Here is a 14,445-nt window from a genome sequence, read left to right on the forward strand (position 1 = left end):
ACACCACTTCTCCAAGGTAATTCACGCTGATGAGCAAGGTAGGGGTTCCACAGGATGTTGACTCCATATTGCACCCACACAAAACCAGTTGAAGGAACTAAGTGTCAAGAATGGCTGCTTGCTGTGAAAATGCATGGTTGACATTCCGCTCAACTTACAAAGTAAGATATTTGATCAGGTCCATGATCATCATCCAAGCATTGCTGGCACGGAATGATATGTAGTGGCCCCTGATGGTTTTCAAGAGATGATTGTTCATGATAATGGAACCTCAAGCTCGGAATTTGCTTTCTCAAGTTTCTCAAGCTCGGAATTTGCTGAATTCACTCGCCTGAATGGCATAATCCACAAGTTTGTTAGCTGACATCGTAAAGTCTCATCAGCGGCATGGCCGTACCCTCAGCCGATGATGCTACCCCTCAGCCTCGTGCTACATACAAGCAAAGAAGAATCAAGCCCCAAATGGACTCTCCAAAGGCTCTGTCAGGAAAGCAAAGTCTGGTCTAAATAAGTTATAAACCAATGGAAGACTGCAGATCATACTATTCCATCTGATTTTTGCCCAACACATCAATCCCCAAATCAAAATCGAGATGAATTACTGCACCATAGTTCCAGGAAGGAAGCCTGACAACACACACGCGTGCACACACACACACACACACACACACACACACACACACACACACACACACACACACACACACACACACACACGGATATATGATGTATTGGGAAGTACTTACAAAAGCTATTTTATTTGAAGTTATAACCTAAACTTATAAGCAATTGACTGATTTCCCAACTGCCCGGATCATCAGCTGGGCATCGTTTTTCATCGAGGTTTCGATCCTTTCAGCCCATAACCTCTCCGAACGGCGGATCCACAACCCTGGTCGCAGGTCCACATCAGTAGATTACTCAACATCAATGGATCCACAACCTCAATGTTGTGTCCAGACAGTCAGTCAACACAGAAATGCAATATCCTGATTCAAACTTATTTAATTATTACTTTATTTTAAGTATTACTACACAGGACTAACTTAAAATCATACATCACTTTATATGATAATATATTAAGTGATAAACACTCTATGCCTGGTGTTGGCGTAATGGTTAAGGTGGTGGTCTTGGGATCCCCGGATCCTGAGTTCAAATCCAACTCTGATGTTGAATTAATACCAGGTGGGTTGACTCTGCCTGTCATCCTTCTGAGGTTGGCAAAATGAGTACCAGCTTACTGGTATCCTGTGTCGGAGTGGCGACCCATCCAGGATTGTGCCCAATAGCTAAAAGACTGCTTAGGCAGCACCAATGTTCTGCACAGAGTTTGGTCCAAATGGATGGATGGATGGATAAACACTTTACCTTGCAGACATGTCCATTACACAGTACCTCCATCTAAAAATCGACTCAACCTGTCATTCAAGTATTCAAACTGTCATTAACAACTGATTTTAACATGCTGCACTGCATCTCTTAGCAACCACCAATAAAATATTTCAATACTTATTTATAATATATTTTATAAATAATATATATTTTTTGTATTTTTCATCAAAATACCTCCAATATTTAGTACCATCTTTAAATATATATATATATATATATATATATATATATATATATATATATATATATATATATATATATATATATATATATATATATGTGTGTTTAATCAATAATATTAAATGAAGAATTTACCTCCATAAAATAATTAATTCATTATTATTATATCAAATGCAATGCAATAGGAACTTGTTTACATGAAAATCAACTAAACTTAAATAAAAGGTGACGATGGAGTCGAAAGACATTCTCACAAGACCTGATCAAACAATCAGCCAAATATCCTCTGTTTAACATGATGGACAAAAAACCTTCTCAGCACATTCCACAAAATTATCCTTTACTGAACAAATTATTGCAAATCTAAGTCTCTGAGATGAAAAGACATTGTAACCCATTTTAATTGGTGCATTGCGACCTGGAAAGGTGTACAAGACTACAGTGAAACTGAAATAATCAACTTTATGATATACACTTGTACTAAAACCATTCTGTCCAACTCTAACCAACACATCCAGATATGCAGCAACTGTGCAATTATTACCACTCCTGTTTGAAATCCAGCTATCTGGATAAATCTTGTGAAGCTGCCTATCTAAAAAAATAGAGTTAACCACACAAATATCATCTACTGTATATAACAACATGTATGAGAATTTTTTTCACTAATCCTAATTTTTTTTTCTCCTTCATCAGTTTCTTAATGAATGAAAATTCACAGAAAATAAGAAAAATGTCTGCTAGTTGGGGGCTACAATTCCCACCCATGGGAATACCCTTAACATGTTGAAACATTATCCCACAAAAAGACACAAAAGTATAAAATAAAATAAAATTAACAGCATCCTTAAACTTCTGCTTATCAAAACAATGAAAACTTGAGTATTTATTTTAAGAAAAGAATGCTCTATCAAACCTGACTCATAAAAACTTATTAAAAGAGTTAAAAACCTTGTCAATTACTTTGAAGAGTGAATCCCTCACTTGTACTAAATCCAAATTTGTATATAAAGTTGAAAAATCAAAAACTTCAACTGACTTGATATTGAGGTATCTAATTTTAGCTGAGAACTCAAAAGAAAAATTAATGCTCCAGAAAGTGTTAATACCAGAATTATTCTCAATTGCTGAACAATATTTCCTGAACTGTTCCCGAAGAACTTGTAAATCTGAGGTAACTATAACTGATAACTGTTTGGTGGAACACTGCCTGGCACCTGCTATACACCTATACTTGTGCGGGTTCTTATGAAGCTTAGGGATCCAGAAACGCTGAGGAATACAAAGATTTACCTCTTTGAATATAATACTGAAATTATCAACTAAAACTTCCTGATGCTCAGAGATAATATCTAGGAGCAACTTATGACAAGGAACATACGTGCTTTATCATATACTGGTGAAAGTAACCATATCAATGCCTATCTTAATAAAACCTCTACATAAAACTTTTTTAAAACCACAACAAAATTATTAGCAGCCTTATCCACTGCAACTATTATGTAGCTACCATGGAGCTCCTGAATGTCTTTATGAACACTCAGCTTGTTCAACACTGGTTTAGACCTACCCAGTGAAAGGAAGCCCCAACTACTAAAAAACTTAATCCTATTGTCCAGGACTTCCACAACTCTGTTAAACCATGCATTGAAAGTGTTTACAGATAACTTAAACTTGGTGCACAATTTGCCAACAAAATTAGAGATAGAATCCACAAGTGAAGACCTCATGCAGCTGCAAGGTTGACTTACTGGTTCACGATGTTTAGCTCCCATTTTCATCAAATCCTTAATTTCACTATTACTAGTAATATTCAAATCCCCAGAAACTGTGTCCACAAGGAACATATAAAAAAGGGGAAGACAAACATGCAGTCAGTTTTCAAAATGTCCTTTACAATATCTATACTAAGAATTTAAAGGAATTTACCATAATTGAATAAGGATTGTCCGATGGTCTTAGTGAAAGTGAAATAAACCTCCAATGGGGTTCGCTCCCTAACTTTATCTGGTTAAAAAAACTCTACACTGGTATCCTTAAAATATCGAATGAAGTTGAAGCCTATCCACCTGCTTGCTGGAAAAATCACAAACGAAGAACTCGTGGATCCTATCAACTTTGGGAGTGGACTGCTTTATCAGAACCCTGTGACAAAAATCTTCGATCAAAAATGAGCACATGTTTTATGAACCTGCTAAATTCTGGAGAATATTTACTCAGACTTCTTTGGAACATGATTTCAGAAGAACATAAAAATCATGAAAAACCTTTCATCATAAAAATCTTTAAGTTTATCAATTATCTCTGAAATTTACATTTTTGGAGCTGTACGACACCGATGACGATGTCCATGACCTCTGGGTCTCCTGATTGGATGAGCAAAATACTAATTACTAAAAACATTACTTTGAGTAACTGACCCAGTACCTTGTATCCTGTCATTAAGGCCCAATGGATAGATCACACATGGAGTCCTAATCCAAAAATCCTCTCTGCACCCGAACTCAACATTACATTTCTCTTTATTATCAAAATTATTAACATTTACTGAGTCTATAATTTGAACAGAACAATGACTAAAAGCATGTCCAACTTCATCGAAATGATTATATTAATAAGTCTTAATACTAGACGATACAGCAGACCAATGTCCATTCAAATGTTGATGTAAATATTGAGAAGTTTTCCCAACATGTTGAAATCCATATTCTCCACAAGTGAGAAGATAAATAATGTACTTTAATTTGCATCCCAACAAACATTGACAATCATCAACAAAAGTCTGACCTGTCAAATGACAAACAAAGGTTTGACAAGGTATAAACACTTTACAACACAAACATCTAGAGGAATTACACTTTTTAAAAACAGCTTTACAAGTACTTGACAAAACACACTGACTCATTCTGACACTGTATGCTTTTTCGTTTTTCATAAACCTGACATTATTCTAACTCTTTTCGGTTTTTGACCGAGTGTGGTTGGCTCAGAAAAGACAAAAGAGACAGGCTGGCACATTCTAAATTCAATTGAATAATAATAATAATCGTCATGGGTCAGGGTCAGGTGGCCGATCAAAGCGGGACGTCTTGGTACCCGGTCATCAGTGCCAGCAGTTATAAAGTGGCAGTTCTAATTATGTCTCATTAATTACGTAACACACCAGTGCACAAACGCCAAACAAAATAAACCACACAAAACTGCACAAACACCACACAAAACAAGTTCTGGCGAGTGTCTGCAATCCTATGATTGCTCTTTTTCTTGTTACTTTTGTGTCCATCAATATTGTGTTCATTACTCTTGCATTCATCACTTCTGTGTTAATTACTTCTACCAGAGCAGAGGATATTGCATTTGGGGCCATTTGTCTATTTGTTATCTTGCCAAAACGAAGTTTTTGCAAGATATGTTAGTCAGCTTGTATGTTTTTTTTTTTGTCTGTAATCACGTATAAAAAATTCTGCAGAGCACAGTTATCATTGGAAATTGTAACTTCCTATATCAGAGGCCTAGAGAGGTCCCTTTCAGTGCACAAAATTTTGAAGGCCAAGGTCAAAGGTCAAGGTCACTTTGTCGCAAATCAGGGGAGTCGACAAAACCCTTATTTTTTGAGTAATTTTGATCGGATCGTCTTCAAACTTCATGGGAATATAGTTCATGGTCTGGCGCTCAGCTGATTAATTTTTGGTGGTGATTGGCCTTGACCTTCATATGTTTTTTTTTTTGTTTGTCTGTAATCACGTATAAATCACTCTGCAGAGCACAGTTATCATTGGAAATTTTTGTAACCTCGCATATCAGAGGTCTATAGAGGTCCCTTTCAGCGCATAAAATTTTGAAGGTCAAGCTCAAAGGTCAAGGTCACTTTGTCGCAAATCAGGGGAGTCGACAAAACCCTTATTTTTTTAGTAATTTTAATCGAATCGTCTCCAAACTTTATGGGAATGTAGTGTATGATCTGGCGGTCAGCTGATTAGTTTTTGGTGGCGATTGGCCTTGACCTTCATGGTTAGCGCCTGAGGTCAAACATATTTGGCCCCAAGGTCAAATTTTCAAGTTTTAGGAACCATATCGTGTAGTACCTCAAATTGAACACCTCGATGAGTGCTTTCTAGATATGTCAAGCTTGAGACATTATGACGTCATTTGGTGACGATATGAGGCAAACGCATATTTTTCATGGTTACTCTGTAGAACGATTCTCATCGGAATCTCTCGTAGGCAGATATTCCTCAAGGAGTCGCTCCTGGTGGATAGCAGCTCTGTTCACCTCAGTGTGACCTTAAAGAAGTCACACGTGGTCACCTTTTGGCAAGATACGGGTCACCCTGCGGGTGACATTGGTTTTATTTTTTTTGTTTGTTTGTCTGTAATCACGTATCGATCACTCTGCAGAGCACAGTTATCATTGGAAATTTTTGTAACTTCGCATATTAGAGGCCTATAGAGGTCCCTTTCAGCGCATAACATTTTCAAGGTCAAGGTCAAAGATCAAGGTCACTTTGTCACAAATCAGGGGAGTCTATGAAACCCTTATTTTTGAGTAATTTTGATCGGATCGTCTTCAAACTTCATGGGAATATAGTTCATGATCTGGCGCTCAGCTGATTAATTATTGGTGGCGATCGGCCTTGACCTTCATGGTTAGCGCTGGAGGTTGAAAGTTTTTGACCCCAAGGTCAAATTTTGAAATCTTAGGTACCATATCGTGTAATACCTCAAATTGAACACCTCGATGAGTGCTTTCTAGATATGTCAAGCTTGAGGACATTATGACATCATTTGGTGACGTTATGAGGCAAACGCATATTTTTCATGGTTACTCTGTAGAACGATTCTCATCGGAATCTCTCGTAGGCAGATATTCCTCAAGGAGTCGCTCCTGGTGGATAGCAGCTCTGTTCACCTCAGTGTGACCTTAAAGAAGTCACACGTGGTCACCTTTTGGCAAGATACGGGTCACCCTGCGGGTGACATTGGTTTTTTTATTTGTCTGTTTGTCTGTTTGTTTGTCCACACAGAAAATGAATGTTTTTCTCTGCAAGCGCTTGTAAGATTGAGACAAAATTTTTAACATCTGAGCGACTAATCATGTAGAATGTTTTAATGATAATTATGACATCAAAGGTCACGTGATGTGGCAGCCATGTTGGAATAAAGTAAAAAAATTTGACCTCTCTATCTCTGAAACTGCACCAAGGAAAAAATTGAAACTTGGCACATGGCAAGTACTCCACATGGGGAATAAGTGATTTTTTATGATGCCATAGATGCCTTTGTTATGGTATCATAATTGCATACATAGAACGCTACATCCGATCAGGATGAAAATTTTTGTGGGTCATCTTGGGATAAATTAGTCCACAGAAAATTTTTTTGATGATGTCATCGCTCACGTGGTTCGGTAACCATATTGTTTTTCAAAAAAAAACTTTCAAAAATCTTCTCTGAAATGGCTGAGCAGGTTGAGACAAAACTTTACAAATATGACCGCCTATCCATGGGGAACAAAACGTTCACACCTATGATGTCATAGGTCACATGGTTTGGCAGCCATATTGGATTTACCTAAAAAACCATTAAAAAATCTTCTTCTCTAGAACGGCTAGACAGGTTGAGGGGAAACCACACAAATGTTCCCCAAGCCTTGAAGATACAAGTATATTTCTGAATAATTGATGTCCCATGGTCTGGCAGCCATATTGTATTGAACAAAAATCTTTTTAAAATTCTTTCGCTTGAACCACTGCTTATTCAATCGACATGAAACATCACAATTATGATGTAGTAGTGATGGGGAATATTTGTTTTCAATTTCAACCTGATCATAAGCCTGGTCTGGCAGCCAGAATTATTTGATTTTTGATATGGGTTCTTTTTTAATTTTTTTTTTTTTTTTAATAAGGCTCCCTTGGCTGTGCCTGGATGGGTTTGAGGGTAGAGAAGTAGCAGTTGAAACCCGAATCCTATCCAGGTTCGTCCTGATTACTCCATCTTTGCATTTTGCTTGTTCAGGTTCCTTCTGATGACTCCAATGCAGGACTGTACCTATTTGGTCTTCCCTTTGATTTGAATATATTTTAATCCCATTCTGAATTAAGTTGAATAATAATAATAAACGTTAAGGGTCAGGGTCAAGTGTCCGATCAAAGAGGGGTTGCATCAAGGCGGGATGTCTTAGTACCCAGTCATCACTGCCAGCAGTTATAAAGTGGCAGTTCTAGTTATGTCTTGTTATTAATTACGTAACACACCAGTTCACAAACACCACACAAAACAAGTTCTGGTGAGGGTCTACAATCTCCGATTGCTCTTTTTTTTGTTACTCTTGCATGTATCAATACTGTGTTAATTACTCTTGCATTCATCACTTGTGTGTTAATTACTCTAGTATTTATCACTACTGTGTTAATTATCTTTAGCGTTGGTGGGGGGTACATTATCGCTTTATCAGATGTACCCGAATTCCGATTCCGTCTTTCCAAAAGCGGTCAGACAAGAAGCAGAAGAAGAGGACACACCGGCGACTGGCATTCCAAAGTGTGTGGGCCTGCTCTAAAGGGTTATGATGTTCTCTCATTTGCAGAATCAAGAAAAGGCATTGTGTGTACCTCAAACCTCCGTGTTCGTCAAATATTTAACGATAAACAAGAGTAAAGGTAAATGAAAAGAAATGAGAGAAATAAACAAGAACTTAATAATGCACAATGGATATACGATAGGGGCACTGCCAGAGGGTAAAAGAGATCCCACCGACACCATCAGATTTTCTCTTCTCTCAGTCTTTCTGTGGGGAAAGGTGGGGGTGAAAAAGCGAAAAAGAATGTGTAAAAGCAAAGTAGAAAGAGAAAAGGGAGAACCACGAAGAATAAGGACAACTACGGCAACAACACCAAGCTAACGCATACTCACATACAGACATAAGCCATGGCAGAACAAAAACACACAATAACGTGATGAGAGAAGATTTTAGTGGAGAAGAGGAAGTTTAGAGAAGGGGTAGTGGAGAGGAAAAGAGAGGATTAGGAGAGATTTGATGAAATGATTTGAAGTCACATTTAAAAGTAGGCTAACAACTGATCTCCCTCCTACCACCACTTCTCCCCCTAATACAGCTGCTTCTCCTAACTTTCCTAGTGTTTAAAATTTGTACATAGTGCAACATTTCAAATGACAGAGAATCAGTATTGTGTTGGAAGACAGCTAAACGAGATGATAGAACTGAAAAAAGAACAAGATATGATGTCTGTCAAAAAAACAAACAAAAAAAAAACAGCAAGAATCATTTATTTCTCAGTATTAAAGTCATACAGAGCAAAAATCTGAAGAGGCTGGCCCAACAAATGGGGAAGAGGGTCTGAAATGATCATTGTCATGATTTTACTGACATGTATCTAAACCTTACTTTGTGAGTCAGGTTGTTTCGTGCGTATTGCCTGTTTGTGACAATCTTTATACGACGCATTGAAACTTGCTGGTGGAATTAGCGCTACGTGTTCAGTGAACACTACGCGTTAACTGATGCCAGTACAGGGTCCACTTTGAGGATGGTAGCTTGGCAGTCCGAGTTTTCATCATACCACAACTCTTTTAAAATGGAATGTGTTGCTTCTTTGCTTTATGCTCAGAATTTTGATCCAATGTACCCTGGGAAGTTATCTCACTTCCCACGAGGTCACCGACTGTTTTTCTGAAATCATCCAGTGTTGTCGTGTGTGTGTGTGTGTGTGTGTGTGTGTGTGTGTGTGTGTGTGTGTGTGTGTGTGTGTGTGTGTGTGTGTGTGTGTGTGTGTGTGTGTGTGTGTGTGTGTGTTTTACAGCTCCCCCATGAGCCTCAAACCTTGTTTTAAAAAAAGAGAAGGTTGTATAATGTATCCTTTGGCACTAAATGCAATTTGTGTTCATGGAATATTTTATTGAAAGTATATCATATATCAAGATGGCATGGTGTTTTCACAGCTCAGCCAGACCTCGTATACACAGTTGTTAGGTTCTATGAAGGAGGAACCATGTGACTATATAACTGGCAGAGCGTTGGGGAGATTGACGAACTATCTCTGCTCTGGTAGTGTGAGTGACGTCACAGTCATGGTTCACAGGTTCAACACCAGACCTTGCAGATGCTTCACTGTTCCCGCTCACTGTGGTTTCGGAAATCTTGTTTTGGTTCATACATCGATGGGGTACCGCAACACACGCTGGGAGCTCCTGAATGTGAATTTGGTTGCATTGGAGTGTTTGACAATTTGGTGATGCAAGCAAATATGACCGTGGCCCTTCACACATGGAGATAACCGTGGCTGACTCCCAACAATGAGTGTTGTGGTTCTGAACGCAAACTCATTGTCCAGGGTATAGGCAGGACATTTCGTGTGCCCGAGCATGCCTATCATGGTCGGGTTTTTGTGTGTCTCGGTGCTTCTCCAGCTCCTCGTCAATGAGGTTGTCATCATCATACATGTTGGTGATTGTGGTTGGTACAAGCTATTTGACTTTTCTGCCCACTAGCAGTTGAGTAGGACTTGCCAAGTTGTAGCTCACTGGGGTGGAATGCCAAGCTCACGGTGCAAGATGAAAATCGTTTCCTGCACTTCTTGATTTATGGAGGATGGATGTTACTGACTCAGGGCAGACTCAGGTAGTTTACGGACAATAGAAAATTCTGAATAATAATCTGTGATAACAAGCCACTGAGCTGCATCGTAGTAGAACAGGTCACATCTGACTTTACTCCATGGTCTGAGCAGAATGTCATGTTGCTGTAGTGGTTCAGGCAGCTGAGATTTCCGGTGTCGCTGGCAGGTAGGAAAGCAGTCCACAAGCCGATCGATGTCCTTGTTGATGTTATCGCAGTACACAGTGTCCTTAGCCAGCAGTTTGGTTTTCTTGTGCCCAAAATGGACTGAGTGAAGTTTCTGCAGAATGTTGTTTCTCATATTCTTAGGTATAAATACTCTCTCACCTTTAAGAATTACACCATTTTCAATTGACAACTCATCCCAAAAATTCCAGTATGTCCTAAGAGCCTCTGGGAGGTCCTTCAGATGGTCTGGCCATCCACTGATAATAAGGTCTCGAAGTTGACTCAGGTCAGAATCACGAAGTGTTTCCTGTTGTCGCTGAGAAAACTTCTCAGAAGACAAGCGGACAAAATCCACATGCAAGTCCAAGTCAATCGTAATTGTATCTAATGGACTAGGAATGTGGAATAGGGCATGGGCAAGCTGATTGTCTGCCCCAAGGGTGATACTCCATTGTAAAATTATACCCTTGGAGTCTGACAAGCATTCATTGCAATCTCGGTGGGGTGGCGATCAATGGCTTGTCAATGATCATCAGCAATGGTTTATGATCGCTGAGTTCAATGAAACTACAACCATACAGGTAGGTATGGAAACATCCAATGCCAAACACAATGGCCAATAGCTCAGCGTCGATGCAAGCGTAACGCTGCTCAGAATCTGTTATGGTTTTGCTTGCATATGCCACTGGCTTAAACTGGTTTCCATGGACCTGAAGCAATGTTGTCTGTACCAAGGCCTCAGAGACTGACATCACATTGGAGGTAGACAAGCTCCTCTGCCTGATAGTAGTGAAGAAGAGATGTTTCCGACACCTCGTTCTTCAGATGATAAAACACAATTTGATGGTTCGGCTCCCATCGGAATTCCGAATCCTTTTTGAGAAGGTCTCTGAGAGTAGCAGGTTTCATACTGAAGTCCTTGATGAAGCGCGACAAATATGTCATGAAGCCGATGAAATGTTGAAGCTCAGCGTTGTTTTTTGGTTTTGGAATAGCTCTCAGATCTTGAACCTTCTACTGGTCAGACTGTGTTCTCGGCCCAGTCTTATTCCTGATCTTCATCAGTGATCTCTCTGAATGTCTAGAAAATCAGCCATCACTCAAAATAGAAACACAATCTCGACTCAGCTACCAATACACAGGGAATTTGAGTGGTGAATCAAACACCTGTTGCCATTGCCCGGCAGTTACCTTAAGAGCACCTGAAAATAATCATCTATATAATGATCAACACAAATTCTACTCATCAAATGAACCACTGTCTATTTATAGTGGAGAGAAAGTATGTATGCATTATCATGTACTACTCCGAGAGGATTTGACCGAGGATGTAAAAACTTTTCAGTCCCCCACCCCCCTCCCCTCGAGGGCCATTCCCCCTTCACTGGGCGGGACATCGACGCCCTAAGAACATGAAGGTGGGACATGGCACAGACACAAATGGCATCCTGGGAAAGTATGAAACGGTCAACATACAAAACACCTGGTCAGCCTGAGATGGTGGGACAAAGCATTTTGCCCGTTTTGTCCGTGGTGTCGGAATGTGCCGCGGTGCACATGCTGTTGGGAGATGATGTTGGGTATTTCCGCTCGAGTAATATATAAACTGATTCATCAATTAATACAAAATCCCTCCCTTACTGATAAACCATAAATTGAACAGAAAATCAAAAAATACCAATCTGTAGTGAGCATGTGACCAGAGCTTTGATCTTCATGACCACTTCAGCCATCTAACTCTGAATCGCTCACACAAGGCTCAAAACGATTCGACTCAACAATTTCCTCAAGAGCGTTTCCATTACTAATTTTGTCTTCAACCGTTCCTTCCATATCCCACTGATCAGTTCCACCATTCTGAGAACCATCAGAGTTGTTAATGATGGTGGAATCAGTTTCTGAATCCGAGCTCGACGTGCACTGTTTCTCGACGTAAAACCACCATTCGGATCACTACGACTTCCAGATGTGACGTCACTGGCAAAAACAAAAACCGACACTCTCAGGCTTTTTCCTTTGACACTTTGTGATTGACAAAAAATATATATATTCAAATTTTTTTCCCCTTCAAATTAGACCTCAATTAATGATTCTCAATGGTTTTCAGGGGGAAAAATGCATTTGGGTTCCCCTTTAACAACCCCCTTGAGGAAGTCCAATGGTTCACACTCCTGGGTCTCACCATCAGCCATGATCTTTCTTGGGCAAACGACATTTCAAAGTTTGTTTCCAAAGCCAGCCCCCGACTGGGCATTCTCCATTGTACAAAGTCCTTCCTTGGCACGCTTGAACTCCTATCCACAGACCTGGCCCCGTAATGTAAAATGTGACTTCAATACATCGATTCACAAATTATCAGGAACTTCAAAACTTTCACTCTCAAATCAAAAGTTCTCTTTTACATTTCTCCCCACCCTATATCCCATGCCCTACTGCTTACCCCACCCCCTTCCCATGTCCCCTCTACCTTCAATACCCGCTTCCCCACATCCTTCCTGCAGTGCATCCGAACAGAGACATTCAAAACGGCTATTAAAATGCACGTTTGTCTAAAAACACCAATATTGGTCAGATTTTCTCCCCTATACCACAACCGAGTCTAAAACCATCATAGTGACAATGAAAAAATGAAAGCAGATGTTGAATTAGAGTAAAAGGGGAACCTAAACGCTCAGACCACCTCAGCGCCAATCTATCTCTTGATACCCTACAAAATAGATATGATGCATCTTTTCCGACTTGCGATTTATAAATTCGGTAACTTTGTGATTAAAAGTTGTAATGTTCTTCTTCTTCTTCATGATTATCCATGAGGTCACACCTGGGAGTCGACCGCCATATTTGTACTGTTTACGTGTTACAATGCGGTATGATTTAACTCAAACGGCGAATAATTTTTGATTTTACACAAATATGCCTCGTCAATGTGTCCATCCATCCTTGGTGGCCGATGCCACTCCAATGTGCGCAAACCCTAAGTTTGCCAGAAATTGGACAGGGTTTGTCCAAAATACCCAAACGTGGATCGGGCTGACAATATGTTTGCTTTTGTATTTGGAATATTTTACAGAGCACTGTTATGAAACAACAGAGATGAATATATCTTGTGGTTATCCGCCATGATTGAGAGAGGATGTCTGTGCTGCGTCCCACCATCATGTCTGTGCTGTGTTGTAACATGTCCCACCGTTGTGTCTGTGGTCATGTCATGCTGTGTCCGTGCACATGTTTCTGCTGTAGTTCTATGACTGATATATCAGTTAAGGCCAAAAAAAAAAATGTTGCATTGGCATAACGGGTCACTGAAAAATAGGGTAGGTCGGTCGGGATCTTTTTTTTTTTTTTTTTTTTTTTCCTAATAAATCCCTCCCAAAATCTCCCCCGGCTCGAGTACCACCCTTTTTGTCGGCGGGTTCTGTCCGAAACACTTCCGGGTTTTTGCGATCGCGATCGCAATCAACAAGATACTTGAAAACGATAGCAAAACAACAAAAATAGCAATAAAATAGGGTCGGCAAAATTTTTCGATAGCAAAAAAACAAAAAAAACCCGTAGGGTCGGCGGAATTTTTAGGGTCGGGCGGGTTACGCCAATGCAACATTTTTTTTTTTTGGCCTAATACATAATCACTTGTTAAACCATCAATTTAATGGGAAAAAAAACAGAACCTATCGATCTGTAGTGAACATGCGACCGGCATTTTCATCTACACTAACACTTCTATTGTCACCAGCTTTGTCTGAATTGCTCGCATTAGGCTCAAAACGATACGGCTCAATAATTCCCACAAAAGCGTTTCCATCACTAATTTTGTTTTCAATAGTTTCTTCCAAATCCCACTGATCAGTTTCAACAGATGGAGAACTTTTAGAGTTTCTAATTATGGTGGAATCAGTATCAGAATCTGAGATTTTAGGGCTTTTCTCGGGACTTTGCGGTTGAAAAAAAACTTATATATAGACTGGGAAATGTGCAAAAACCCCTACTTGAATTGGGAAGCCCCTCCCTGAGCAGACAGACTGAGCGACCGGCGAAGATTCTATATATTAAAATATTAGATGATA

General features: G+C 39.6%; 1 protein-coding gene and 1 pseudogene across 1 annotated transcript in view; both read right to left on the minus strand.

The window, feature by feature from the left end:
• The window catches only part of SLC6A9 (solute carrier family 6 member 9), a 183,575-nt gene that overhangs the window by 110,688 nt on the left and 58,442 nt on the right, over positions 1–14,445 (minus strand). The gene's annotated exons all lie outside the window — the stretch shown is intronic.
• On the minus strand, positions 9,506–11,133 carry LOC147024862 (uncharacterized; annotated as a pseudogene).

This window comes from Eptatretus burgeri, chromosome 6 (genome assembly GCF_056783735.1).
Source record: "Eptatretus burgeri isolate ZD-2024b chromosome 6, Ebu_testis_v1, whole genome shotgun sequence".
Taxonomy (NCBI): domain Eukaryota; kingdom Metazoa; phylum Chordata; class Myxini; order Myxiniformes; family Myxinidae; genus Eptatretus; species Eptatretus burgeri.